Source organism: Sus scrofa, chromosome 1, assembly GCF_000003025.6.
Source record: "Sus scrofa isolate TJ Tabasco breed Duroc chromosome 1, Sscrofa11.1, whole genome shotgun sequence".
Taxonomy (NCBI): Eukaryota; Metazoa; Chordata; class Mammalia; order Artiodactyla; family Suidae; genus Sus; species Sus scrofa.
This window is the reverse complement of record NC_010443.5, coordinates 55,386,152-55,413,133: the sequence shown is the minus strand read 5'-3', so window position 1 is coordinate 55,413,133 and position 26,982 is coordinate 55,386,152. Positions and strand designations below refer to the sequence as shown.

Genomic DNA, 26,982 nt, shown 5'->3' with positions numbered 1-26,982 from the left:
AGGTAGTGATGGGGGAGGGACAGAAAGGGGACTTGTGTGGTGGGAATGTCCCACTGACCTTGGTGGTGGTTAGTTACCTGGCTATGTTCACTTTGTGAAAAGTCACTGAGCTTACCTCTTATGATTTGTATACTTTTTATATGTATATTATTCTTAATAAATACATTTAAAAATTCTGCACTGATTCCTCCAGGCTTACAGAGTAAAGTGCAAATTATAGGCTCTCCTCCATGACCAGCATACTTCTCAAACCTTCTCTTTCTCTATTCCCCTTGTGTGTGTTTGCTTTACTGACTCTGGATTTTTTGTAGCTGCCTGAAAAAGACAGCAGTTCTGGCAGCAGGATGGCAAATTTAGTTTTTTAATGAATGAATGCATGGTGGAGTTGGTAATACTCACCTGCAGTGCTTTTGTGAGCAATAAATAAAAGAATGAGTGCAGTTCTTAGCACAATTGCCAAAGCACAGCAGACACTCATTATACGTTAGTTCCTTCTCCGTTCTTGTTTCCACCATATATGAATGGACTTATGATAACTCTGAACATCATTAGACTATTGTACCTAAAGCCGTTTTCTGAAGGTATTGCCTATCAATCTTACTATCTGTTTAGTGGAGTGTATACCAAAAAGACACTCTGGCTTGTCTTTGAGTCTGAAGCATACTCACAAATTTGACACAAATTTGACTTTCTTGGGCAAGCTGTACTCTCCCACCCAAACCCCGTATTTTCATGTTCAAGTCAGATCCTTCCCAGATCTCTGGAAATATCATTTATGCCCAGTATTTGATAAAGGGATAAAGAAAAGACATTTCTTAGGGTCTGGTTTTACTTTACCTGGCCCTTTAGGCAGATGGGGTTGTTACAAGGATCTGACAACTTTAGAACCACATGCTGCTGCTGCTGTTGGTTGGTATTTTTCAAAATACTATCTTCTTGCTATAAAAAGGCTTTCCTTCTCCTGCTAGATTTCATAAAGACCTTCCATCTGGTCTGTACTGATAACGAGAAACTTGAGATGCTCAGTCCTCTTACAACTTACAGATATCCAGATGTAGAAGCACTGGGTTTTACAGCTTCTTCCAAAGGATTTTGTCTTCCTAATCCTACAACTGCACACTTTGAAAACTGGCCACCAGGAGAGAGCTCTAACAACAAACTATTACAAGTGTTCTTCTGGTTATGTGCATTTTTCATTTGGTAGGTCTTAGCGGTATACAACCATGAGCTAAAATCACTGAAACTGCTGAAATCTATTAAGACAAAGATCACAGTGAACCAGGTAATCCACAGTGAGTGAAACAAGCAAAAAATTGAAATGAAAAATAAAATCAGAATCAAACTGTATTAAGGAGAGTATTCTCAAAGATCCTGGCAATTTTTTGTGATCCAGGAATATGTCAATTTACTGACTGAACGATCTCTATAAATTCTGGTTCTCAGTTTCTTAATCCACAAAAGGTAGAAATGAATACCAAATTATGAAAAGTTATGGAATATTGATGAAAGTCCTTTCTTTTCCAGGAAGACAGACTTTGGTAAGGTGACTGACGTGGGCCCCAAGCTTTAGGGGCCATACACTAGTTTTAAAAAATAACTCAGGGAGGAGAAAGCAGGGGAGAGGTCAGCTGTTCTAAGAGCCACTGCCCCATTTCCTCCGTGTCTCCTCCCTATCCATCCATCTACCTCCCTTTTTTCTGTCCATCCATCTAGCTCCCTTCTCATTCATATAGCATATTCATTTTCAGTGTTTTCCTATAATTAATGTTCATGTGATTTCCCATACATAAGAATGTGGGAGGTGGAAAAGGAATGAGCATAAAGCTTAAGATGCTTACTTAGATTCACCTCTGCCATGAGAGGGCCTTGGTAGCATATGGTATGAACAATGAATTCCTATGTGGCTGAAATAAGCAGCCTCAAGCTTATTTTCTCATGTAAATAAGCCTGCTGAAATACAGGCAAATCTTCTTGATATTAAAATATTAGACTTAGATCTTGTACCTTTTAAAAGATATCCTTTAAGGATTGTATAGAAATACAAATCCAAGAAAGACCACAGAAACATGAAAAAATGACCTGTATGTAAAGGTAAGCTGTAGGAATCAGATGCTTGAGTACTGCAAAGAGAACCCAGTAAGACAGGCCTCAGGTTTTCTTCAAAGGGATTGACTTTAGATTTGAAGCCTAGGGATCTTGGTGGTGGTGGTGATGATGGGGGGGGGTTAATACATCCCTAGGGAGGTGCTGGAGCCTGGTGGGGATGAGGAGCTGCTTGTGATCTATCTCACTTGACTCTCTAATATTAATCTCATCAAACAGCAGGGCATGGAGACATACTGCGGTGTCACTTGGGCTAGAGATGTGCCCTAGATTTTTGACTCTTCCTAGATATCATCTCTGAGAATTCCCAACTTGGTTATTTTCCTCAAAAGAATAGAAATTTATTTATAGGATTGATGCTGACAAGGTATCAATAAGAAGAAATGGGGAGCAGATGTTCTGAATAGATACCAGAAAGGCTAACAAAGGTGACATCAGGAAGTGTTGTAAGGGAGGCTGTGGCTCAGGTCACAACACGTACCCAAGGGAGCTGTGTGCCATGAGGACACCTAGGGGAAGGCTCTGAGAATGTGCCCCGGGTCAAGTCACCATGGACAGAAGAGGGAAGAGGAAAACTTGAGTTTACTATGTTTGTAATGTTGATTTCTGTGGAATTTTAAATTTGTCAGCTGGTGGTAGACATAAATAGTCAATGTGAATACTTTTTTTTAAAAGTTTTTTTGGCTGCCCCCATGGCCTGCGGAAATTCCAGGGCGGGATTGAAATTGCACCACAGCAGTGACCATGCTGGATCCTTAACCTGCTGAGCCATAAGGGAACTCCTTGAATACTTTTTAATAGGAAAATAATCTGTGAAGTCTTCATCCCTGTAAATCTTCACAAAAGGAACATTGACCACCTAAAGGAATGTTTAGGCATGCACACACCAAGAGTCTGAGGACCTGATTCTTGGTTTCATTATTTTGTGACTTTCTTTCCAGCTGTTTCATGACAAATGTCAGTTTCCACAGAGATCTGCAGGAATCTCTGGTCTTCTACAGCCCCTATCAGGTGATAATGATGTAACGCTTAAGTTCTATCAACAATGATGAATCAGGATTTGAATAAGCTTCTCTATATAGCTCTCTAGTGATAAAATACTTGGGCAGAAGTACTTCTCCCACTTCTATGCAGCAAAATGGTTAGTTGTGGAGGTGCTATGCAATTTTAGAAATAAGAAACCTACTTTTCTTTAAACATGAAATGGAATGGAAATGGATCTGAGTCCCGCTTAGGAGGCCTGCTTCATTTTCACAGTTCTGTGGTCTGGGGGCTAATTTTCTAAAGGGAGGAAAAAAGCAGGCAGGTACATTTTCTGCATTTTCTAAATTGGCTCATATGTTTCTGCTCATTTATTTGTTGAAGACTGGGTCATCTCATTTAATTCAGCAGGAAAACAAGCGCACTGGCTGGCTCAAAATCTCCTCTGTATTTCAGATGTGCTCCACATGGAAAAGACTGCACAGGGAACCGGACCCAACTCCTGCTTCTTGACCCTTAAACAGGGTTAATTCAGGGAAATCCTATATTCACAAGTCCTCGCTGGGGGCTTAAGGCTATGCACATTGCATCTGATTGTATAACTATGGCAAATACATAATCTGAAGCAATGTCAAATTCAGACCTGAGCATATACTGCTTGGGGCTGGGAATGAAAAAGAGTGGTAAGAGAACCCTGAATTGTTTGGGAAAACACCTTTCTCCAATCCACTTGACCATCTGTTATTCCTCCAAAAGGACTCTGAGAGATTTGGTGCAGGAAGCTTGGAAGGACAATAAGGAAGGTTAGGGAGAAGCACTCTGGAATGTGATACCCTCTGCCTCATCCTTCTAACTCAAGGACAAGCAGGGTTGAATACAAGGTCCTACCCAAACTAGATGCAGACAGATACACACGAAAGTACATTATGTTTTAATAATGCAAAACCTTGTATGCTCCTCAGCTAGGTGCAGGAACCACTCCATTTAGCCTCAGTTCCCTTTCATTTTCACTACGTAGGGGACCAGTCTCTCACCTTGCAAAACTGGGTGGGAATAGCTTAAGACTAAACTTCCCGTCTTCACTCGCACTTCCAAGCTTTGTTTGGTAATTTAAGAAAAGGAGTCAGCCCCATAACCTCCCCGCCTGGGTATTTTCTTTCCCAGGACGAAAGACATCATTCTTTTCAGACCCATAGAGAAACCGTGAAGACCTTTCTAATCAAAGGTTTTTCAGTCAGTGTTGGCTTTGATTCCCCTCATCCTCCCGTGGCCCCCACAGCACACCCCTCTCCTCGGTATTTCCACTCAAGTTTTTTTTGTCTTTTTGTTTTTTCTTCTCCAAGCACCCCTTCCACATTTATTTAATTTTTAAGCCGCCTCAAATCCTTTTGCAAGGAAGCAGGATAAAAGTCGTAAAGCACGGTTCTACCCAATGTCAACACTCACACATATTGTTGGGGGGCGGGAGGGGGCGTTGTTCTATGGAGAACTGGATCCGGTGCTAAGAGGTCCAGCAGCAGGGGCGGTGCCCGGGCGACCCCCGAGGTCGCCCTCCCCTGGGCCCAACCCTAGCCCCCTTTGCGCCTCCGATGGGACAGAAATTCGCAAACCAGAACCCGAGCCCCTGCCTGGGGACGGGGTCAAGGCGAGGCCGAGGGCATCCTGAAAGGCGTGCGCCCCTCACCTTGTGGAGGTGCGCGCAGATACCGCGCACTGGACGAACCCCGGCGTCCCGTGCATCCAGAAGTCTCACTCTGAACCGCTCCTCTTCCTCCCGAGCTTGACCGATGCGCCGCGTCTCAGGGCACCCGGCTCCTGGGCAAGCAGAAGCGGAGTGCCGGCTCCTCGGGCGCCCTTTGCCCGCGTGGTGCCCTCGGGCTGCGGGGAGACGGGGCCCGGAGCGGGGCGCGCGGCGCGCCGAGCGGCAGGCGCTGCTCTGGCAAGTCTGGGCGCCCCGACTGGAAGAGGAGACGAGAGCCAGAGCGGGGAGGAGGAGGAGGACGAGGAGGAGGAGCAGGAGCAGGAGCAGGGGGCAGTCTGTTGAATCGACCGGTAGGTTGCAGCCACCCAGAACACTCCTGAACCGAGAAGCAGGTGGGTGGGATGAAAAGATGGGCCAGGTGCAATGCGGAGCGTGCCGGTGGAGAACTGGAGGTCGGAGCTCAGAGGTGCTTCAGGTCTTGCTCAGTCTGTAAAAGAGAAATTCTGGAGCTCATGGTGCCCTCAGGGCTCCCGGTTTCAATCGCTAGAGGGCAGCGCTGCCTGCACTATAAACCTGGCCTATGGGGTAGAGGGGTGTGAGCAAGGGTCCACCCTCCTGAGCCCCTCGCTGGCGACGGCGGCCCAGGTAGAGAGCGGCCAGTTGGTGCCATGAGAGGCAGACCCCATTCCCCCCTCCTTCGGCCAGCCTGGTTTGGGAGGGAGAGAAGAAGAACGAGTTGGCAGATTTAGACGTTTTCTGTCTGTGGCTTCTCCAGGCAAACCCTCTGGAGGTGAATTATTACTCAGTTTTCCCCAAGGGGAAAATTACAGTCCACGTCCACGGGATGCTTTAAGGAGAGGGATGGGAAGAAGAGGGGAGGAGAAGCTGAGGCAAATTGGAGTGGGGAAAGTAGAAAGGGGCAGAGAGTGGGGGAAAGCAGAGAAGAAGAGAAGTGGGGAAAAGGGCAGGGAGGTTGGAGCTGACTTTTCAGGCTGGCAGGAGGTTTTGTGCTCTTCCTAGTGTTGGAGTTCTCACCTGCAGCGTGCCCACTGAAGTTATCTTGGGAGGGACTTCACAGTCCTGCTGAAGGAAGCTTACTGAGGCCTAGTTGGTTACTTTTTGTCTGGAACCTGGGTGGCTCTGAAGCCTTGAGGTTTTGCATAGATTGATTCCATGGTATTTTTGGGGAAAAAACAGATTATTTGAACTGCAACCCTGGCGGATGGGACAGGAGACATGGGAGTCGTAAAATGAAATAGATGATCTTACATGGACAGTATGATCTGTAGACAACTTGATAGCTTGATACAATCTTCCAGTTGTAAGGACATTGGGACCTCTGTAGACAACCCATGTGGTTCCCCAAATACCTGCCTAAAGCTTGCCTTTCTTGTGTGTGGCCTTATTTTTTTTCCTAGTAGCTTGGCAATTCTAAAACACATGAAATCCTTCTCCTTCAATTCAGAAAGCAAGCATGTGTATCTTTCTCCCTGCCTTCTGGAGTGCCTCTCAGGATCAGCAGGGACTGGGTGATGGGTATGAAGGAGAATTTTCACTGAACAAGAGAAAGGAAAGTTGGTGAACTAAAGTCTTGAATTGTGATTCACATCTGCAAATCCTGTTAAACTAAGAGGAAAGGCTTAAGCAGACTAAAGCCTAACAGGAGGATGAGATAGAAGGGTTTTTTTTTTTTTTTTTTCTACCAAAGAAAGATGTTTCCAAGTGATCATTTAAAATTAAAAAAGTTATTTCCTTTATTTTTACTTTTTAATTCAATGAAAGATTCTTTTTCAAAAAATAGATTTCATTTATTTATTTTTATTTTGTCCATTCATTTGTTGATGGACTCTTAGGTTGTGTCCATGTCTTGGCAGTTGTAAGTAATGCTGCTGTGAACATCAGGGTGCATTATCTTTTCAAATTAGTGGGGGTTTTTTTGGACATACACCCAGGGGTGGAATTGCTGGGTCATACGGTAGTTCTATTTTTAGTTGAAAAACTAAAACAGTATGGAGATACTGTTTTCCACCATGGCTGCACCAATCCAAATTACTGTTGTGAAATATGTTTGATGATAGAGGTGTTATATAAAATAAAACGAGAATCATTCCTCTCCTTTGAAAAGAAACTCACACAATGAAAGTTTTTCAAATATCCCTGGAGTAAGTAAGGACATGGTTCTACTCTGGCACGTAGATGAAGGAAATTTGAGTTTATCCTGTTCTTTTTTTAGGAAATTAGCTTATCTATTCTTTGGTTATTACAGTGTAAGCAAGTATGGAAACGTATATCATACACTTGGAAACTCTGCTAAACATACCTCAGAATACCCCTGTTTTGGCAGATTTCAGCTTTGTGAGGTACATGGTTATTCTCAAGCTATTAACTAACTCTGGGATGTATTTTACCAGTTTTACTGCAAGTCAACATCTGCTTAATTAGGAGTTGATAATTCAATTTGTGGATTGCCTATTTGAATTTTCATAAGGCTCTATGAGTGCTTTAAGATTGTAAGTATATGTAAGTCACATACTGATTTCATGTGGAGAATTCTTTGTCAGTTTAAAAGTTATCTGTAAGGATTGAGTTGGAGACCTGAGCACATGGTATAACAGATTCATCAACTTGCAGTGAGAACTCAAGTCATTATGAAGGAATTAACTGATCAAATGTATTCATTCCAAAAATGTTGGTAAATTAGTACCCCGTACCAAACATGAGCCAGCAGCTGGGAATACAATAAAAAAAATACAGTTTCTTTGCTCACAGACCCTAGCATCTGGTGGAAAGACCGATTTGTGAACTGGTAAATCCCATCCACAGTAATAGTTGGACAAAGAGGGAAGTATAGGGAGCTCAAAAGTGGGGAATCTAATCCAGCCTGAGCTATAGGGAGTGTTAGCTGGAGGTGGGGGTGGTGGCTGTGTGTGTGTGGGAGCAGGGTAGGTGGTAGTGGTGGGGAGTGGGAAAAACGAGCAATGCATTGCCTCTATCCCCAAGATATATCCCATGCACATCTGTTAGCTTTCCACATGGATGCTGGAATCTTACTTTAATATATGAGGAAGCATATATTACAGTATATATACTTTAATATATAGCATGCCCATTTTCCTTCTAGAAGTTAGCCTAGAAGTTTCTTAAGGTAGGGACCATATATTACTTGTTCATCTCACTAGTACAGAGAAAAGTCAAGACCCTAGTAGACATTTACTTCTAATTTCCCAACCTCCAGGAATAAAATGAGAAGGAAGGGAGTTGTGGGAAGAGCTCACATTCATTGAGCTCACACAATCCCAAATATTCTCCATGTGTTAGCTCACCAAACCATCCCAACAACCTAGACATAGTTCTTGTCTCTTTTACTGTCGATTTCAAAGAATGAGCTTCCAGCTGCCTTCTGGATTTGTGGTGTGAGAGAAGCCGGAGGCGGAGTATGAGATGTCAATAGTGAGCTAGATATTAATCAACTCTCAGTAAGTTCAACTATGGTAACAAAGCATGACCCCCAAATCTCAGTGGTTTGCTACAGCAAAGGTGTATATCTTGCCCACAGTACGCATTAGCTGTGGATTAGCAAGTTCATGCCACATGTTTGTCCTGAAGTAGAGCCTGATGGAGCCACTCTTAAGTGGAAAGAAGAGTAATAGTAAAACATCACAGTGGTTCCAAAGGCTTTTGCTTAATTATAAGACTCATCACTTTTACTGAAGCAGGTCACATGGCTGAGTCTGATGTCAACTGAATAAAAAGTGTACTTCCTCCACTGGGAGGGATTCCAGGGAAGGATTCTACAGAAATGGGCCTGGGAGTCACAGATATTGTCAACAGAGTACTGAGTTGAAAACAGTCTCCAGAAATTCTTTTAAATATTTATTTTTTTAATTAAAGTATAGTTAATTTACAATGTACCAGTTTCTGCTGTACAGCAGAATAACCCAGTCATATCATATATATATATATATATATACACATGTAGTCATATTATATATCATATATATATATATATACATGCAGTCATATATATATATATATATATATATATGACCCATACACACACACACACACACACATTCTCCAGCGCTTTTGAATGAAGGCATTTTTCTCTTTACAATTATTTCTTTATTGACTCTCTTTGCCAGTGGTGTTCACCAAACTCAGGATATGGGGAGCAAAATAATAAATCCAGGTTGATTTACTTAATTTATTATTAGACTGTATCATCAGGGTCTCAACTTTATAGGAACAGTTGGCCTCGTACTAGGAAAAAGCTCCATTCCCTGGCCACAGACTGGCTCTTTCTCCATGTTGGCACATGTTCGTATCTGTTTGAATGAAGAAATAAGTAAGGTAGGCAAGGTGGATTAGGATAAACCTAGCAAGTAACAAAACCTTAGGCTCTAGAGGTATTGACAGTAGCTCATGATCAATGCTTCTTCACTGAAAATAATCATGAGCAGCAACTCACTCAGTGATGGTAGAAATAGTTGATTTTCAATAAGTATTTCTTGCACACCTCCAAGTTGGAAGTTCGAAAGGTATATGTAGGACCTAGTCTCTGCCCTCAAGGAGCTCAAAGTCAGGGTAGGTAAAGGCACTCCCATGGGTTACTTCATAGGAGAGCTGAAGGAGCAGAGCCGAATTCCTCTTCCTGTGTGGAGGAATTGGGGCTTAGCTGGAATTGGAAAGATGTGCAGAGGATGACTAGGCTTTCTCAGTGTAGGGCTAATCTCAGCCTCACTGTCTGTCTTCCTGCCCTTGGGAAAAGGCGCTCAGGGGTAAATACTTTGCCTACAGTTATATAGGTGTATGTGCTGAGCTGAGATTTGAACCCATAACTGGCTCTAAGGCTTGTTCTTGTTCTTTCTCTTTCCATTGCATTTTGCTTCAGAAATAGGCTGGAGGAGCTCCAGGGAAAGCTTGATTATGGGAATGAGTGGGGCTGTGGAACTCAGGCTCATTAAGTATGGGATTCCTGTGAGAAGATTTAGCTGTGAGGATGGGTATATGTCTGATGGACCAATCACAGAGTGTCTTAAAATGTGTTTATTTTTTTTTTCTATTAGTAATATTATTACTTTATGTAGAGGTTTACAACTTCTAAATCACTTTGTCTTCAAAGCTGAGCAATTTCAAATCATTTTTTAAAAAAGAAACAGCATTTACAACATAACATATTAGATGACAATAATACCTTAACTTGGTATTTATTTAGTTTAATAGCTTAATTGAGGTATAATTTATACAACAAAGCATTCACCCATTGTGAGTGTCCAATTCAATGGTTTTGTTAAATTTATAGAGTTGTGCAGCCATCATCACAATCCAGTTGTAGATCATCTTCAGTGCCCTAAGAAGTTCCCACATGCCCCTTTACTGTCAATTTCCATGCTTCTACCCCGTCCTAGGCAGCCACTAATCTGCTGTCTGTCTCTATAAATTTGCGAGGCAGTCCATATAAATAGGCAATATTTTGTATCTGGCTTCTTTTATTTGGCAAAATGTCTTTGGGTTCTTCTGTTTGTAGTTATCCACCAGTATTTCCTTCCTCTCAGTTGCTGGATTGTTTTCCATTGTATGGGTATGGCATATTTGAAAAAAAACAAAAAAGTCCAGTCACCAGTTGTTAAGCATTTGTTAAATTCTTTAACTTTAAATAGCACTTTCAAATTTACATATCACTTTGATATGAACGGGCCCTCATGAATCATGGGAGAAGTCAGAGCAGGCTATTATTCTCATTTTGTAATAACAGTAAGGATGATAATAGTAGCTGACACTTATTGAGCTCTTACTGTGTGCAGCACTGTGCTAAACATGCTATGTATTTTAACTTAGTTAATCATAAGGGAAAGGGCCATAATTATCCTCATCTTTTAGGTTGGTAAACTGATTAGAAGAAGTGAAATAACATTCCCATCTTTGTAGCCAATAAGTGGGAAAACTGGAGTTTAAAACCAGGCAATCTAGTACCAGTAGTGAGGACTGGAACAATTAGGAAATGACTTATTTAAGGCCATTGCTAGTAAATGGATATCCTTAGTATATCCCTCTCAATATAGGTATATTTGATATAAATGTATTTATCAGATCCCCGAGAATTTTAGACAAATTGGACATCTTAGACATTATTATATAGCACATTTCTTTTGATGATATAGGCGGAGAAAAGAAAAATGCATATGACCTTTAACAAAGTCACATATCTGGTCAGAGGCAGGGCCTGGATGAGATCCCAGTTCTCCTGACCCCAAAGTTGGTACTTTTGTCATTAGCTTCCTCCTTCAAGATTGATACACAGCCTGATGTGATGGAAACTATAGGATCCTTGGAGACAGAAGAAGAGTCAGCTTTCATTAAAGAGAAGGAATCCTAAATGAGGAGTAAAGCTGAAGGAGGCATAATTGCTTTTCACTGAGTTTGGAACACAAAGAATGCCTGTCTGACAGGGACCCAAACCTACTTTAGTTCCAGTGAATTCTTGAATTCACAGGTGACTGGGCCAGCATGAGAATTCCATGTGTGCCGTGTGTTTATACAGAGAGAATAGGCCACTGTCCTTTCAGAAAGGGTTGGTGTTAAAAATGTTTTTAAATTTAGCTACAGCAGACTCTGGAAACTATTATCAACAAGTACCCATAGTGAGTCTTTGGGAAGAAAATAGACCAAGTTTCCCCTGAGAGCCTCTCTCAAAATTTCAGCTCTAGGAACTTCAAAGATGGTAATTGCAGTGCTTTCTCAGTGAATTTTCAACTCTTTTCCTCCTCACATCGTGAGGGAGGGTCCCTGGTGTTACAACTTCATCCTTCATTAGATCCTTTTTAAGAGTAAGTTCTTGAGTTTTCCAGATGGTGTTCGCATTTTCTTTTGCTGCACTGTTTTAGTTTGAATTCTCTGTGTTACTCTCTTTGTTTTTGCTGTTGTTTTCTTTACTTAGCTCCCTTGGGAGATGGGTCAAGCCTTCCCGTCAGGGCGATGGTGCATGATGGAGAAAAGTCTGTGCATGGTGGGGTGCTATTGGGGAGACAAAGGCTGCAGAGCTGCCTCTCAGGCCTAGATTCTCCCTTCATCATGGCTGTATCAGACTCTACGCTTCACATCCCAGGCTCCAGAGCCACAAATTCAAGGAGGGGTTTTTACTTCCCTATACTCTTTTCTTATCAAGGACAGGCCTAGCCAGAGATTTGAGTTATTCACAAAGACTGTGCATTTTTGTTTTTTGTTTTTTTTTTTGTTTCCACTTAACCCTTCAGGGGAAAGTCTGGAGCAGTATCTAGAGGAGGAAGGATTGAGGATGCCCTGGAAGAAGTGATGAGTGACATGGTTCAAGTTTGGGGGAAGTCATAATCCAAGCAGAAGGGTAGTTTACAATAGCAGATGTGTGAATTCACTTTGTCACAAGATAAAGTATTCAGAGAATAAAATAGCTCAGCATGACTGGTCCTGGGATATGTCTTTATGGGTCAGGGCTAGGGTAACACTGTGGAAATTAAGCCTGAAAAGAGGAAGAACCCTGTCTACCACCGAAAGGATTTGAAGGACCTTAATCAGGATTAGATTATAGAAGATCAAGACTACCAGGAAGGAAAACCAGAACTATTACAACAATTATGTGTGAAATTATAAAAATATGGAATAGGGCAGATGTTGTGGATAGGTACAGAGGTAGGGAAATATTTGAGAGAGACTTAAAAGAGAAAAATCAATAGGATTTGGTGACCATTTGGAGAGGACGGGCAAGAGGGAAGAGGAATGTTGGAATTTTCACTTGTTTCTAGGCTGGGAGACTATGGGGTTTTATTTTATCTTAGTTATTTTTTTAAGTTTTATTGAACCTTAATTAACAAGGTTGTGATCATTTCTGCTGTACAACGAAGTGATCCAGTCATACATACACACATAGCAACTATGGTTTTATTTTTTAAAGCAATAACCACCATTTATTTTGCTTATGAATCTGTGATTTGACCTAGCTTCCCCAGGCAGTTCTAGCTTGGGAAGCTCTTGTGTTTGCAGGCAGAGAGGCAGTGGCTGGGCTGGGGTCACCTTGGGACCTGGTGCCTAGGCTGGGAAGACGCAGACTGATGGGGCTGGAGCCCCAGGCTCCATGGGCATCAACCACTTTCTGTGTGGTTTCCCCATATGGGGGCCTAGAGTAACTGGACATCTCCTGGAGGCTCCCAGAGTGAGTGTCCTTAGAAAAACTGGTAGAATATGTACGACCTTGACAAACAGCACCAGGAGTCTTATAACGTAATTCTGCCACATTCTGTTTGTTGAGGCTGTCACAAAAGTCCACCTGCCCAGGTCCCAAGGAAGGGGACATAGGGCTCCCCTCACCCCTTGTTAGGAAGAGTGTTGAAGAATTTGTAAACATGTTTTGAAATCATTCCACTTTATGTAACAAATCTTATGTGTAGAAAATTCTACTTGGTTGTGTCATCTTTTTCTTTGAATGTACAGCTGGACTCAGTTTGTTAGTTCCTGATAGTCTGTAATTCTTTTTTGTGAGTTATATCTGTCTGGTTTTGGTGTCAGAGTTATGTTAGCTTTCTAACATTTCTAATTATAGAATACAAAAACTATGGTTTTAAAATGCAAAGGCGAAAAGAAAGTAAATAGACTATCCCGAAGCCCATTTTTGGATGCGGGTATCTAGAGATGGGTCACAGACCTGCTGCAAAGACAGAATTGATTCAGCGGCTTTCTGAGGTTTGTGTTCTGTTCTTGTGCATACTATCTAATTCTTGGATTAAAATTCTTCTTTTTCTTCATCAGAAAATTTCCACACTGATTCTAGTTCAACACTCTGATTAAATTCATTTTACTCATAAGAAAAGAAGTGGGCAGGGGATAGGTAGGTTTGTGGGGAGGAGAAAATATGACAGGAGGGTACCATTATATTTCTGAGGTGTTTCCCTGGTGCAGTGGTTTCTAATCCTGACTTTGCATCAGAGTCATCTGGGAAAATGTAGAAAAAAAAAAATAACAAAACCATACCCCACCCTAGATCTACTGAATCAAAATCTCTGAGGCTGTGGCTCAGGAATCTGCGTTTTTTTGAAACTTCTCCAAAGGATTCCTTAATGTGTTAAAAAGAAAAGCAGAATATTGCTGGAGACTCAGATACAACATATTTTCACGATGGTAATTTTGTTTTAGGACAGGTTTTCTCAAGCTGTTCATATTGTGCAACCCAACCTTCCTTTTACCCTGATATATACTAAGTGGGGGTCTGTATTGGCTTGAGCTGCCATAACAAAAGAATGTAGACTGGGTGGCTTAAATAAAAGCAACTTATTTTCTCATGGTTCTGGAGGCTGGAACATCCAAGATCAATGATCTAGCAGGGTTTGATTTCTGGTAAGAACTTTCTTCCTGGCTTGCAGACAGCTGTGCTTCTTTGTGTTCTCACATGGCAGGTAGAGAGACATCTCTGGTGTTGCTTTCCTTTTATAAGGACATCAGTTCTATGGGATTGGCGCTTCCCCCCTTATGGATTCATTTAACCCCTTAGTTACTGTCTTGATATCTCTTCTCTAATATAGTCACATGACAGGTTATGGCTTCAACATATGAATTTAATGGGGCCACAGTTCAGGCCATTGCAATGGTCTACAAAACCAATCTCATTGTCAACAACAATAAAACACATACAGTCTCAGAGTATTTTCTAACTTTTCAGTAGTTTCGTTTTGTTTTGTTTTGTTTTGTTTTGTCTTTTTGCCTTTTCTAAGGCCGTACCCTCAGCATATGGAGGTTCTCAGGCTGGGGGTCTAATTGGAGTTGTAGCTGTCGGCCTACGCCAGAGCCACAGCAATGCGGGATCTGAGCCATATCTGAAACCTACACCACAGCTCACAGCAACACCGGATCCTTAATCCACTGAGCAAGGCCAGGGATCGAACCTGCAACCTCATGGTTCTTAGTTGGATTCGTTAACCACTGAGCCACAACGGGAACTCCCAGTAGTTTTTTTTTTTTTAAAAAAAAACATTTTGCTGCCTTTCTCACTTTTAAAATTTGCAAAGCAGAAATTTAAAAAAATCTGTGACATCAAGAAATAAAGTTCTGGGAATTCCCGTAGTGGCGCATTGGTTAACGAATCCGACTAGGAACCATGAGGTTGAGGGTTCGGTCCCTACCCTTGCTCAGTGGGTTAATGATCTGGCGTTGCCATGAGCTGTGGTGTAGGTTGCAGACGTGGCTTGGATCCCGCGTTGCTGTGGCTCTGGTGTAGGCCGGTGGCTACAGCTCCGATTTGACCCCTAGCCTGGGAACCTCCATATGCCGTGGGAGCGGCCCAAGAAATAGCTAAAAAGACAAAAAAAAAAAAAAAAAAAAAAAGAAAAAAGAAAAAAGAAAAAAAAATAAAGTTCTTTAGAAAGTGTCAAAGTGATAACATCAATTGTATGAAAGGACACATCAGAGTAGTCCTAGTGTTAAGAATGGTAAAACAGTCTACCTCTTTTGATTCTTGAAGCAGTTCCACAGAATTATATACTTTTGTAATTTGTTCAGAGATTAAAAGAATGATTTTGTATTCAAGTAAAAAAACTTAGGTTAGCATGTAATTAAAGATTGTCTTATAAATTTCATTTTAATGGTAATAATGGTGATATATATGTAGCAGGATTGTTTTCTCCCTCCTCCTGCCTACTCCCATTTCTAGGACTTGAAATATATCAAAGTACAAATAATCAAGGAGGCCCTTTTGAAAGCACCTTAAAAGGTGCTGAAAAAGAGAGGCTTTCTTTTGTTGTGAAGCACAATAGTAAAACAGAGGATATGTCAAAGAAAGATCTGCTTTGGCAATGTGCAGATTCAGCTTGTCTTGTAGATAACCCAGCCAGACTCCAATGTGGGCCTTTCCCCACACACCCCAATTCCAGCATATCTGGAGATACAAAAGAGAAACCAGATAGGCAACACCTGCTTTGAAAGTCAAGAAGAGAAGAAGAAGGCTTGGCTTAGGGGTGGATGGAAAGCAAAAAGGAGTTAAAGGATCTTGAGATTGAAGAGAGGGGAGAAAAGTGAGAATGTCAAAAAACGGATGGGTTGTCTTAATGAGAAGGAGAAGAAGATTGGCCATTTGAAGTGGATCAGAAGAACCAAACTGAAGACCTTCTCCTCTTACTGTGCCTGTGGAGAGGTTTTCCCACCAAGGTCAGAAAGGTACAAGGATATCCCCTGTCTCCATTCCTTTTCAAAATTATACTGGAAGTCCTTCCTAATACAATAAGACAAGAAAAGGAAATGAAAGGTATATAGTTGGGAAGGAAGAAATAAAACTGTCTTTATTTGTAAGTGGCACAGCTGTCTATATATAATATCCAAAATAATCAACCAAAAAAAAAAAACCCTCCTGGAATAAGTAAGCAATTATAACAAGTTTGTAGGATATAGGGAATATACTTAAGCCAGTCATTTTCCTGTTTACCAGCAACCGAACTTAAGAATTCGAACTTGGAATTTGAACTTAATACCATTCGCTTAGCATTCTCTGAAATGAAATTGTAAATCTGACAAAATATGTACAAAATCTATATGAGGAAATCTGGAAAACTTTGATGAACAAAATCAAAGAAGAACTAAATAAATAGATATTTCATGTTCCTGTATAACTCAGTATTGTCAAGGTGTCAGTTCTTCCCAACTTGATCTGTAGACTCAGTGCAATCCCACTTAAAATCTTAGCTAGTTATTTTGTAGATATTCATAAATGGATTCTAAAATTTATATGGAAAGGCAAAAGCCCAGAATAGTCAATACAATATTGAAGAAGAACAAAGCTAAAAGACTGATGCTGACTTCACAACTTATTATCAAACTATAGTAATTAGATGTGTGGCATTTGTTAAAAAATAGACAAATGGATCAATGCAGCAGAATAGAGCCCAGAAATATACCCACATGAATATAGTCAATGGATCTTTGACAAAGGAGCAAATGCAATACAATGGAACATAGACAGCCTTTTCAACAGCTGGTGCTAGGACAACAGGACATCCACATGAAAAAAATGAATTTAAACACAAACCTTATACCCTTCACAAAAATTCACTTAAAATAGATCACAGAGGGAGTTTCCATCAAGGCTCAGTGGTTAACAAACCTGACTAGGATCCATGCAGATGTGGGTTTAATCCTTGGCCTTGCTCAGTGGGTTATGGATCCAGTGTTGCTGTGAGCTGTGGTGTAGGTCACACACACGACTCGGATCCTGTGTTGCTGTGGCTGTGGTGTAGGCCAGTAGCTATAGCTCCGATTTTACCCCTAGCCTGGGAACTTCCATATGCCACAGATGTGGCTCTAAAAAGCAAAATAAATAAATAAATAAATAAATAAATAAATAAATAAATAAATAAAATCACAGAACTAAGTGGAACACATGAAACTAGAACTCCTAGAAGATAAAAAGAGGAGAAAACCTAGATGATTTTGATGACATTTTAGATACAACACCAAAGACATTATCCATGAAATAGATAATTGATAAGCTTGACTTCATTAAAATTAAAATTTCTGTTCTATGAGTGACAATGTCAAGAGAATAAGACAAGCCAGATACTGGGAGAAAATGTTCAAAAAAGACACATTTGATAAAGGACTGAATTCAGTATGTAAAAAGAACTCTTAAAAGTTCATAATAACACAGATAACCCAATTAAAAAATGGGCAATGACCTTAACATACACACCATTAAAGAGGTTACACAAAAGGCAAATAAGCATATGAAAAGATGCTCTGCATTGTGTGTCAACAGGGAAAAAAATTAAAGCAATAATGAGATACAACTACATACCTGTTAGAATAGCCAAAACCTGGAATACTGACATCATCAAATTCTGATGAGGATATGCAACAGGAACTCTGGTGGGAATGCAAAATGGTATAGTCACTTTGGAAAATGTTTGTCATTTCTTACAAAACTAAACATACTTTTACCATACAAACAGGCAATCATACTCCTTTATATTTACCCAAAAGAATTAAAAATTTATGTCTACACATAAACTTGCACATGATGTTTATCACAGCTTTATTCCTAATTGCCAATACTTGGGAGCAATCAAGATGACCTTCAGGAGGTGAATGGATAGGTAACTGTGGTACATCCAGATAATAGGACATTATTTAGTCCTGAAAAGCTCTGGAGGGACCTTAAATGCATATGTGCTAAGTGAAAGCAACCAATATGAAAAGTCTACATGCTATCTAATTCCAGCAACCTGCCATTCTGTAAAATGCAAAACTATGGAGACAGTAAAAAGATCAGTGGTTATCAGGAGTGGAGATGGGGTGGAGATGAATAGGTAGAGCACAGAGGATTTCTAGGACAGTGAAACTACTCTTTACACTGCTATAATAATGAACACGTCATTATACATTTGTCCAACCTAAAGAATGTACAACACCATGAGTGATCGTAACATAAATGATGTACTGTGAGTTATTCTGATGTGTCAGTGTAGGTTCATACTTGTATGTAATGTACCACTCTGGTGAGGGTGTTGATAAGGGAGGAGGCTACATGTATGGCAGAGGAAGTGTATTGGAACTTTCTGTACCTTCTTCTCAATTGTGCTGTGAACCTAAAAGTGTTCTAAGAAATAAAGTATTTATATTGAAAATAAATAAGCTCCTTTGTATTTATCTGTGCACACATCTGTGTTTTGTAGCATAATAATGAGATAGGAAGGATGGTTTAGGGTGTTAATTACAATCCTTTTCTCTGCAAATAACCCAGTGCTGGTGGGGTCATCGTTCCCAACAAACAAGGAACCAAAATGATCTAATACCAAGATATTTTATTTTTTAAACATTAGTTTTTGCTTTATTATAGACAATTTGACAGGAGTTTGGTTGGAGGAATGCAAATTATGTATATGACTAAAAGTATAGACACTTTAAAATTGACTTGGGACATGGTGGCTGGTTGTTCTCATTGAGTGAGAAAGCAACTGAATGACTGCTGGTGATAGCACTTATCTGATACTTACCAATCATCATTCATATGCATTTTGAGGGAGCTCAGAGTCCTTCAGGCTCTGCTGTTTTTAAGTAAAAAAAATTAAGGAAATTTGTTACTTCTTGATTTTGGAAAGATAGTGGAAATGGATAATATGGCTGTCTTTAAGGACATGAAGCCCCAGCACAATTTCATGCAAGGAAAAATGATGATGAACCAGTGAAATTTGTTAGTGTGATACTTACAGGAAGACAGAAGACTGACACACTGAGAGGCTGGAGATGCATCATCTGTCACAAGAAATAAATTATCAGTTAATGCTAAGAACAGGTAGAAGAAGTATCAACCAAAGCAATTAAACTGTTAAAAAAAAAAAGATACATCTAATTGTACTCATCGCTTTACATGGTGATTTTTTTTCCTTTACTCTTCTCAAGGACACCCAGAATGAATTCTTATTATCTTTCATAATCTTAATTTTTTTAAAAAATTAAAAAAAATATTTTAAAAATTTGTATTGAAATACAGTTGATTTACAGAGTTGTATTAGTTTCAGATTTACAGTAAATTGATTCAGTTATGCATATATATATATATTCTTTGTTTACATTCTCTTCCATTATTGGTTATTACAAGATACTGAGTATAGTTCCCTGTGTTATACAGTAGGTCCTTCTTGGTTATCTATTTTATATATAGTATTATGCATATTTTAATCCCAGTTTCTTAATTTATCCCTCTCCTCCCCTCTGCTTTGATAACCGTAAGTTTGTTTTCTGTGTCTATGAGTATATTTTCTGTGTATATTTCTATTTTGTAAATAAATTCATTTGTATTCTTTTTTTTTAGATTCCACGTATAAGCAATATCATATGATATTTGTCTTTCTCTTTCTGACTCACCTCACTTGGTAAAATGATGTCTAAGTCCATCCATGTTGCTGCTGAAATGGCATTATTTCATTTTTTTTTTTATGGCTGAATAATGTTCCACTGTGTGTGTGTGTGTGTGTGTGTGTACACAATGGAATAGTCATTCTTTTTTTTTTTTTTTTTTTTTTTTTGTCTTTTTGCCTTTTCTAGGGCCTCTCCTATGGCATATGGAGATTCCCAGGCTAGGGGTCTAATTGGAGCTGTAGCTGCCAGCCTACACCAGAGCCACAGCAATGCAGGATCCGAGCTGCATCTGTGACCTACACCACAACTCTTGGCAATGCCAGATCCTTAACCCACTGAGCAAGGCTAGGGATCGAACCCACAATCTCATGGTTCCTAGTCAGATTTGTTAACCACTGAGACCATGATGGGAATTCCAGAATATTCATTCTTCATCCATTTATCTGTCAATGGACACTTAGGTTGCTTCTGTGTCCTGGCTATTGTAAATAGTGCTTCAGTGAACATTGGGTTGCATGTATCTTTTCAAATTATGTTTTTCTCTGGATATATGCCAAGGAATGGGATTGTAGGATCATGTGGTAACTCTATTTTCAGTTTTTTAAGGAACTTCCATACTGTTCTCCACAGTGGCTGCACCAATTTACATTCCCACCAATAGTGTAGGAGGATTTCCTTTTCTCCATACCCTCTCCAGCATTTATTGTTTATAGACTTTTTAGTGATGGCCATTCTGACTGGTGTGAAGTGATACCTCACTGTAGTTTTGATTTGCATTTCTCTAATAATTAGTGATGCTGAGCATCTTTTTATGTGCTTTTTGGCCATCTCTATGTCTTCTTTGGAGAAATGTCTTATTTGCATTTTATAGATAAGGAAACTTAGGCCAAGAAGGTTAATACATTGTCCAAGGCTACATTGCTAGTAAAGAGGAGTCAACTTCCTGAGCCAAGGATATGGGCTTTGTACTTTCACACTCCGTCTGTTATTCGGTGTGTAAATGGAATGTCAGATTTTCTTGAAAGCATTATGTGTCCTGCAAAGGGCTTGGGGCAAGTTCCAGTTGTGTCACTTGGTGCAGGCTGGCACTCATGAGAAGATGGTTGGTGGCTTACACCCATCTCTTGTGTCCTCAGCATTCTGTGCTTGGCCTGGGCACAGCTGGACTCATCTGGAACTGTGCTCCAGCAGAAGAACTCCTCCTCCCTTTGCTCTACCTTTCAGTGGAGGGAGAATAAGAGCACTTGGTTAAGCCGAAGACAAACAGCTGTTTAAGGCATATTGAGAAATGTCAGTTGCCTAGCACTTGGAGACTGTAGTGTCTCTTGTCCCATGAAATGTCCAGTTAAGATGCCATACCTCCAGCTGGGAAACGAGGATGTCATTGGTCCCAACTAGCTCATTGCCTACTGTATTAGTTTTCTAGGCACTGTAATAAAATGCCACAAAGTAAATGGCTTAAAACAGCAGAAATTTATTTCCTCATAGTTTTTGAGGCTAGAAGTCCAAAACGAAGGTGTTGGCTGGTTGATGCTTTATCTGAAACTCTGAGTGGAATTTTTCCTTGCTTCTTCCTAGCTGGTGGTGCTGGCCCGCAGTCCTTGACATTCCTGGGATGGTAGCTGCATCACTCCAGTCTCTGCCTCTGTTGTCACATGGTGTCTGTTGTCACATGGCATTTTCCTCTTCTTATAAGGACACCAATTTTATTGGATTAGGGCCCAGAATAATGACCTTATCTTAACTAGATTACATCTGCAAAGATCCTATTTCTAAATGAAATCACATTCACAGGTATAAGGGACTTGGACTTCAACATATCTTCTTTGGGGACACAGTTCAATTCACAACATCTGATAACCCAGTAAGAATGCCTGGGTTTCTACAACAGACAATCTTCATCTCCACATCATAGTATGTTAACCCACTGAGGAAAATTCCATAATTTAGAGAACATTATGAATTTAAAAATCTTTAAACTAAAAAGAAAATATATAGTTAATTTCTAATTGATGGCTAAATATTCCTTTTAGGAGCAGAAAGTATTATTTTGCAAAGAAAAAAAAATCAGAACTCGCACCTACTTAATACACTTACATCAAATTGGTCAAATGCCTGAGTACGGAAGAATTTGTATGTGTTTTTAGGAACACAAACTCTGGAATTATGGAGTTAACATTTTCATTCTCATTATAACTATGATCATTGATCCTGCCTGCTGTACCACTGAAAGCAGAAGTAGAATTCTTTCTTGTTTTTGAGCTTTTATCAAGTCTGCAGTGTGCAAGGTTTCCAATAGCACAAATAAGATGCTGTCTACCTTCACATGATACTTACCCTTGTTTCCCTCCAGAAGTAAGAGAGTACCAGCAAAAACTGTCTTTGCCCTTAGCAAAATGTAATTTAAAAGAATGTACTGTGCCAAACAGTAGAGAGGTAAAAGATAAACAGAAAGAGAGAGAGAGAGAGAGAGAGAGAGAAAGGCAAATTGTACCCAACAGTAGTATTCCTATGGTATTCAGTTTGCATAATTTATTCTGTTGTTTTGGGAGGCACTGATAATGTATGTTTTTGTTTCATTATTTTAAAATATTATTTTTACACTTAAATCCATTTTGGCTTCTAATCTCTTTTTAAAGAAAGGCCTGGTTTCTCTCTTTATGAGTCAGCTTCATGAACAGGAAGATCAAATTTATAATCTGGAGCTGACAGTTCACAGACTGAGATGATTGCACTGATGTGGGGATAATGGTTGTTCACCAAGTCACCTGAGATTATACCACATTTCAGGATCACGTTGTCTGAAATTCAGAGAAATCTGAGTACTTCGCCAGAGTGAGATAACACAATCTGATGGATATATTTGAGACCAAATACAGACAACATTTTGTGTCCTATCTCAATTAAGGCTTATATAGAGAGTGTACTGTACAAATTGATGCAAAAAAATCAAAATTGCATAGTAAGCCTTGTTTGTATTTATTTAGGCAGTTCCAACATATTCATAAATGGTCACGCATTTGAATAGATTTTAATCTAGATGGGCGAGTCACAAATCTGACTCTTGATGCTCCCGGATGCATAGCAGTGCTGACCTGCTATCAAATTATGATGGACAGAAAAAAGGCAAGATATACAAAGTTGAGTTGGCAAGGATAATGCATCATAGTGCCTAAGTCCCCCAGTTGGCTTGTCTAATTCTGTAGAAATACAGATGGAAGAGTTTTTCCAAATAGGCAGAGTTGACCTCATTTCCACCCTGCCATCGCTGCCCATGCTGGTGAGCACTAAGGGAAGTTGCTGATTTAATAGTGATGCACCCCATTTTGCTTATTCACTCTCCTCAGTTGAACTTGTGCTGTTTTGTATGGATACTAGCTGAGTCCATGAATTAGCTGTGGCATTGCTATGTAACTTGTGTAAAAACAGTATTTGAAAACATCACCCATTGTTTTCTGTGAACTCTTGTTACTTACAGGACAATAGCCAAAGGTCTTAGCTTTGCACTTAAGGCCATGTGCAAATGCATCTTTTCACCTGTGCCTGAAGCTTTGGTAAAAGCAGTCCATTCTGAGTCTTCTCTCCTCCACTGCATTGTGCATGCTGCTTATTCTACTTGAAACAAGTCATAGTTAATTTAATTCTATGCATCTTTCAAGTTTCACTCCTTCATGAAGTCTGTAAGAGGTATCTCTTCAATTTAGTCTTATGATGATTTCACCTAGGGGATTTATTTGAAAAAGGCAAAGCAGATTTTAATATGTCATACACAGGGATCTTTTTTGCAGGTTTTTTTTCCTCCCCTTGAAAAAAGTAAAAATCCAGCCTTTTGACTCGAAGGGAATCAGATATTATGAGGTAACATTGTAGTGGTCAGCACGGCCCTGCTGGAAATATGTACTGATTGAGTGAACTTGTTAGTCTATCCAATGGCAGCTAGAACTCCTGATCTCCTCCTAGTCTAAGGAGGAAGAGAGCCAATATGAGATTTCCTCCCCTGAAGCATTTCTGATATAACTGCTTTAGAGCAAACACTGAGCATCAGTAGCAGCTGGTTTTCCTTTGGAAGGTAGAAGTCAAGGAGGCAGGGATAGTTTTCATGGTTATAGTCCTGGGCTGCTGCATGGCAATATATCCATTCTCAAAAGCATGATACTACTCTGGCTGTCCCTTAGAGACATAATTTTAAAGCCTGAGAGTTTCCTTTTTTAGTTGTGGCTTTGGTATTCTCTCCAACACTCTCTTTCAGCTTCAAGGCTGATGTCTGGAGGACATTTGAAATAATGGCTCTGGTGGGAAGCTGCATCCTCAGTCTTGTCATTGCCAGCAGATGCACCTTCCTTGTTAAATCTTGTTAAGGCTGCAGTTTTACAGACACGTCTTATTGCTGTTTTGGTGGAAAGTACAGAAGCAGTGGTTGCTCTTGTTCCTTGGAGGTTTTGAACTGTGGGTCTCTAAACTTAGATTGCAGAACTCAGGCAGGGAAAAATTCACTCACGAAGGCAGTGTTCCCTTTAATTTCAGTTTGCAGACTTGATAGCTTTGGTTTGAGTCTATGTCTCCCTCATAGGTTTTACTAAAAGTGACAAGAAAGAGCCAACACATGGAGCATTATGAATATTCCAACCATTTCATTTAATGCTAGAGTCTATCAGCCTTAGGACATGCTATCAAAGCACAGAGGCAAACATTTGATTAAGTGTTTTGCTGCCCCATTAATAAGGATCATCAGCTTTCTAGTGGGCGTGACTCCACTAAGCTTCAACATATTTTGACTTAAGTTCCTAGTAGCACTCCACTTTCAGGTATTGCTTTCTGTATCACTAAGACTTTATTTGGCTGATTGTAAGAAAAATCCAAAAACATAGCTCAAGTAGTATAGAAATTTATTTCTCTTTCATGTAAAGGACTCTGGAGATGGTAAGTTTGGCACCAAACTCAGTCTCCTATGTATCTGCTATGCTATTCTTTGCAGTTAGATTCCAGCTTTTGAGGTTGCCTTGTAGTCCAAAATGGTAGCTGGGGTTCCAGATATTTTTTTCCAATTTAATACAGAAAGCATACAGAAGAGAAGGGCAAGGACCTCCCTCCTTCTTGAATCTACCTCCCAAAGAGTGGGTAGGGAATATATTTTAGTTGTACCTTGAGATCTATAATTAAACCAGGATTTTTTAGTAGAGAGATGAAGTGAATTTTGGATAGATAGCTAGCACATTATCCTAACCATTTCTCTAGCATTTAACCACCTCATATGCCAAATACTAGAAATATTTTTAAGCCTCTGGAGGTTCATCTTACAAATACAAGACAAAATACCCCAAACTACTCATGGCAAAATGATTTATATTAGTAAATTTTGGAAAACAACCTAAATAGCCCACTCTTAGAGTAGTTGAACAGCCACAAAATGGAATAATTTGCCACCATGAAAATGACAAAGAAGATATTTATGAAACCATATGAAATGATTTCCACGATATAGTATTAAAGAAAGCAAAGTACAAAAGAAGGTATGCAGTATCCTACCTTTTGTGTAATAAAGAAGGAGAAGTAAGAGCACGCGCGCGCACACACAGACACACACACACACACACACACACACACACCCCATTAGTTTTTCAAAAAAAGAACTGCAGGAATGACAAGCTTGAAACCAGTGAAAGTGACTAGGCAGGTGAGACTTGAAGAAGGGAGAGGGCTGAGAAGTAGACTTCCTAACTTTTTTGATGTAATAATCAAATAAATATTATATATATTAAAAAATAGGAGTTCCCATTGCAGCTTAGTGGTAGCAAAGTTGACAAGTACCCACGAGGACACAGGTTCGATCTCTGGCCCTGCTCAGTGGGTTAAGACCTGTTGTTGCTGTGAGCTTCAGCGTAGGTTGCAGATGTGGCTGGGATCCTGAGTTCTGTGGCTGTGGTGTAGGCTGGCAGCTGCAGCTCTAATTCTACCCCTAGCCTGGGAACTTCCCTATGCTGCAGGTGTGGCCTTGAAAAAAAAAGACACCCCCCCCCAAAAAAAAAGAAAAAAAAAGGAAAAAGGATAAAATAAAAAGCAAACACTAAAGCTGAATACAAACATAAAAAGACCTTACTGTTTATAAATTTGATATCCTAACTACTACACAGAAAAAGAAATCAATTCAAGTAACTTTTGAATACAGTACTTTGATCATATACACTTGGAAGAAAATATTTCAAGGATAAAAACAATTACAAAACGCTTGAACTTTTATTAGGCTTGCTGTTGTTAATGTTGTTGGTGTTGTAACTCAGACTTTTTTGTGTGTAGTAGGACAGAGTGAATGAGTGAATATATAGATTGGAGGGGGGAAATAATTTTCATTGTGGGAGAAGGAGAACCCTGGGATGTTGCAATTGAATTGAAGATAGCAGTACAAAGTAATTGTGTATATATTTTCCTTGCTCTCTTCACTAAAATGTCTCAGAAACAATTACAGCCTGTTAGCAACAAGCACACATCATTGATTTTCTTAGGTGAAATAATGGTACTGTGGTTAGGTAAGGGGATTCTTTTTTTTAGGGCCTGCACCTGCAGCATGTGGTAGTTCTCAGGCTAGGGGTCAAATCGGAGCTGTAGCTGCTGGCCCATGCCACAGCCACAGCAACATGGGATCCAAGTGGAGTCTTAAACCTACACTGCAGCTCACTGATCCTTAACCCACTGAGTGAGGCCAGGGATGGAACCTGCATCCTCATGGATACTAGTTGGGTTCATAGCCCACTGAGCCACAATGAGAACTCCCTAGGTAAGGGAATTCTTATTCTTAGGAAATACATGCTAAAGTAGGGATAAAGTCATGATGCTTAGAAGTTATTTTCCAGTGGCTCAAAAAAAGTGTTAAATAATGTAAATCTCTTTCTGTTTTTCTCTTTCTCCCTCCCTGTCTCTCTCTGCCTCCCTCACCACCCCCATTTCTTTCCCTCTCTCCCTCCCTGGAGAGAGTAAGAGCAAGCAAATGCATTAAATTGTTAAGAATTGATGTATTATATCGCTTTTATGTGGAGTCTAAAATATGGCACAAATGAACCTATCTATAAAAGAGAAACAGACTCCCAGACATAGAGAACAGACTTGTGGTTGCCAAGGAGTGGCAGGGTGGGGGCAGGGGATGACAGTGGATGGACTGGGAGTTTGGGGTTAATACAGACAAACTATTACATTTAGCATGGATAGACAATAAGGTCCTACTGTACAGCACAGGGAGCGATATTCAGTCTTCTGGGATAGATCATGGTGGAAAATATTATTTTAAAAATGTGTGTACATGTATGACTGAGTCACTTTGCTGTACAGCAGAAATT

At 40.0% G+C, this 26,982-nt stretch overlaps 1 protein-coding gene across 1 annotated transcript in view; it reads right to left on the bottom strand.

Annotated features, from left to right (window-relative positions):
• HTR1E (5-hydroxytryptamine receptor 1E) overlaps window positions 1–5,281 on the bottom strand; it is a 90,421-nt gene extending 85,140 nt beyond the window's left edge. Inside the window, 1 exon segment of the mRNA XM_013992665.2 lies at window positions 4,769–5,281. The gene's annotated coding sequence lies outside the window, so the exon portion shown is untranslated.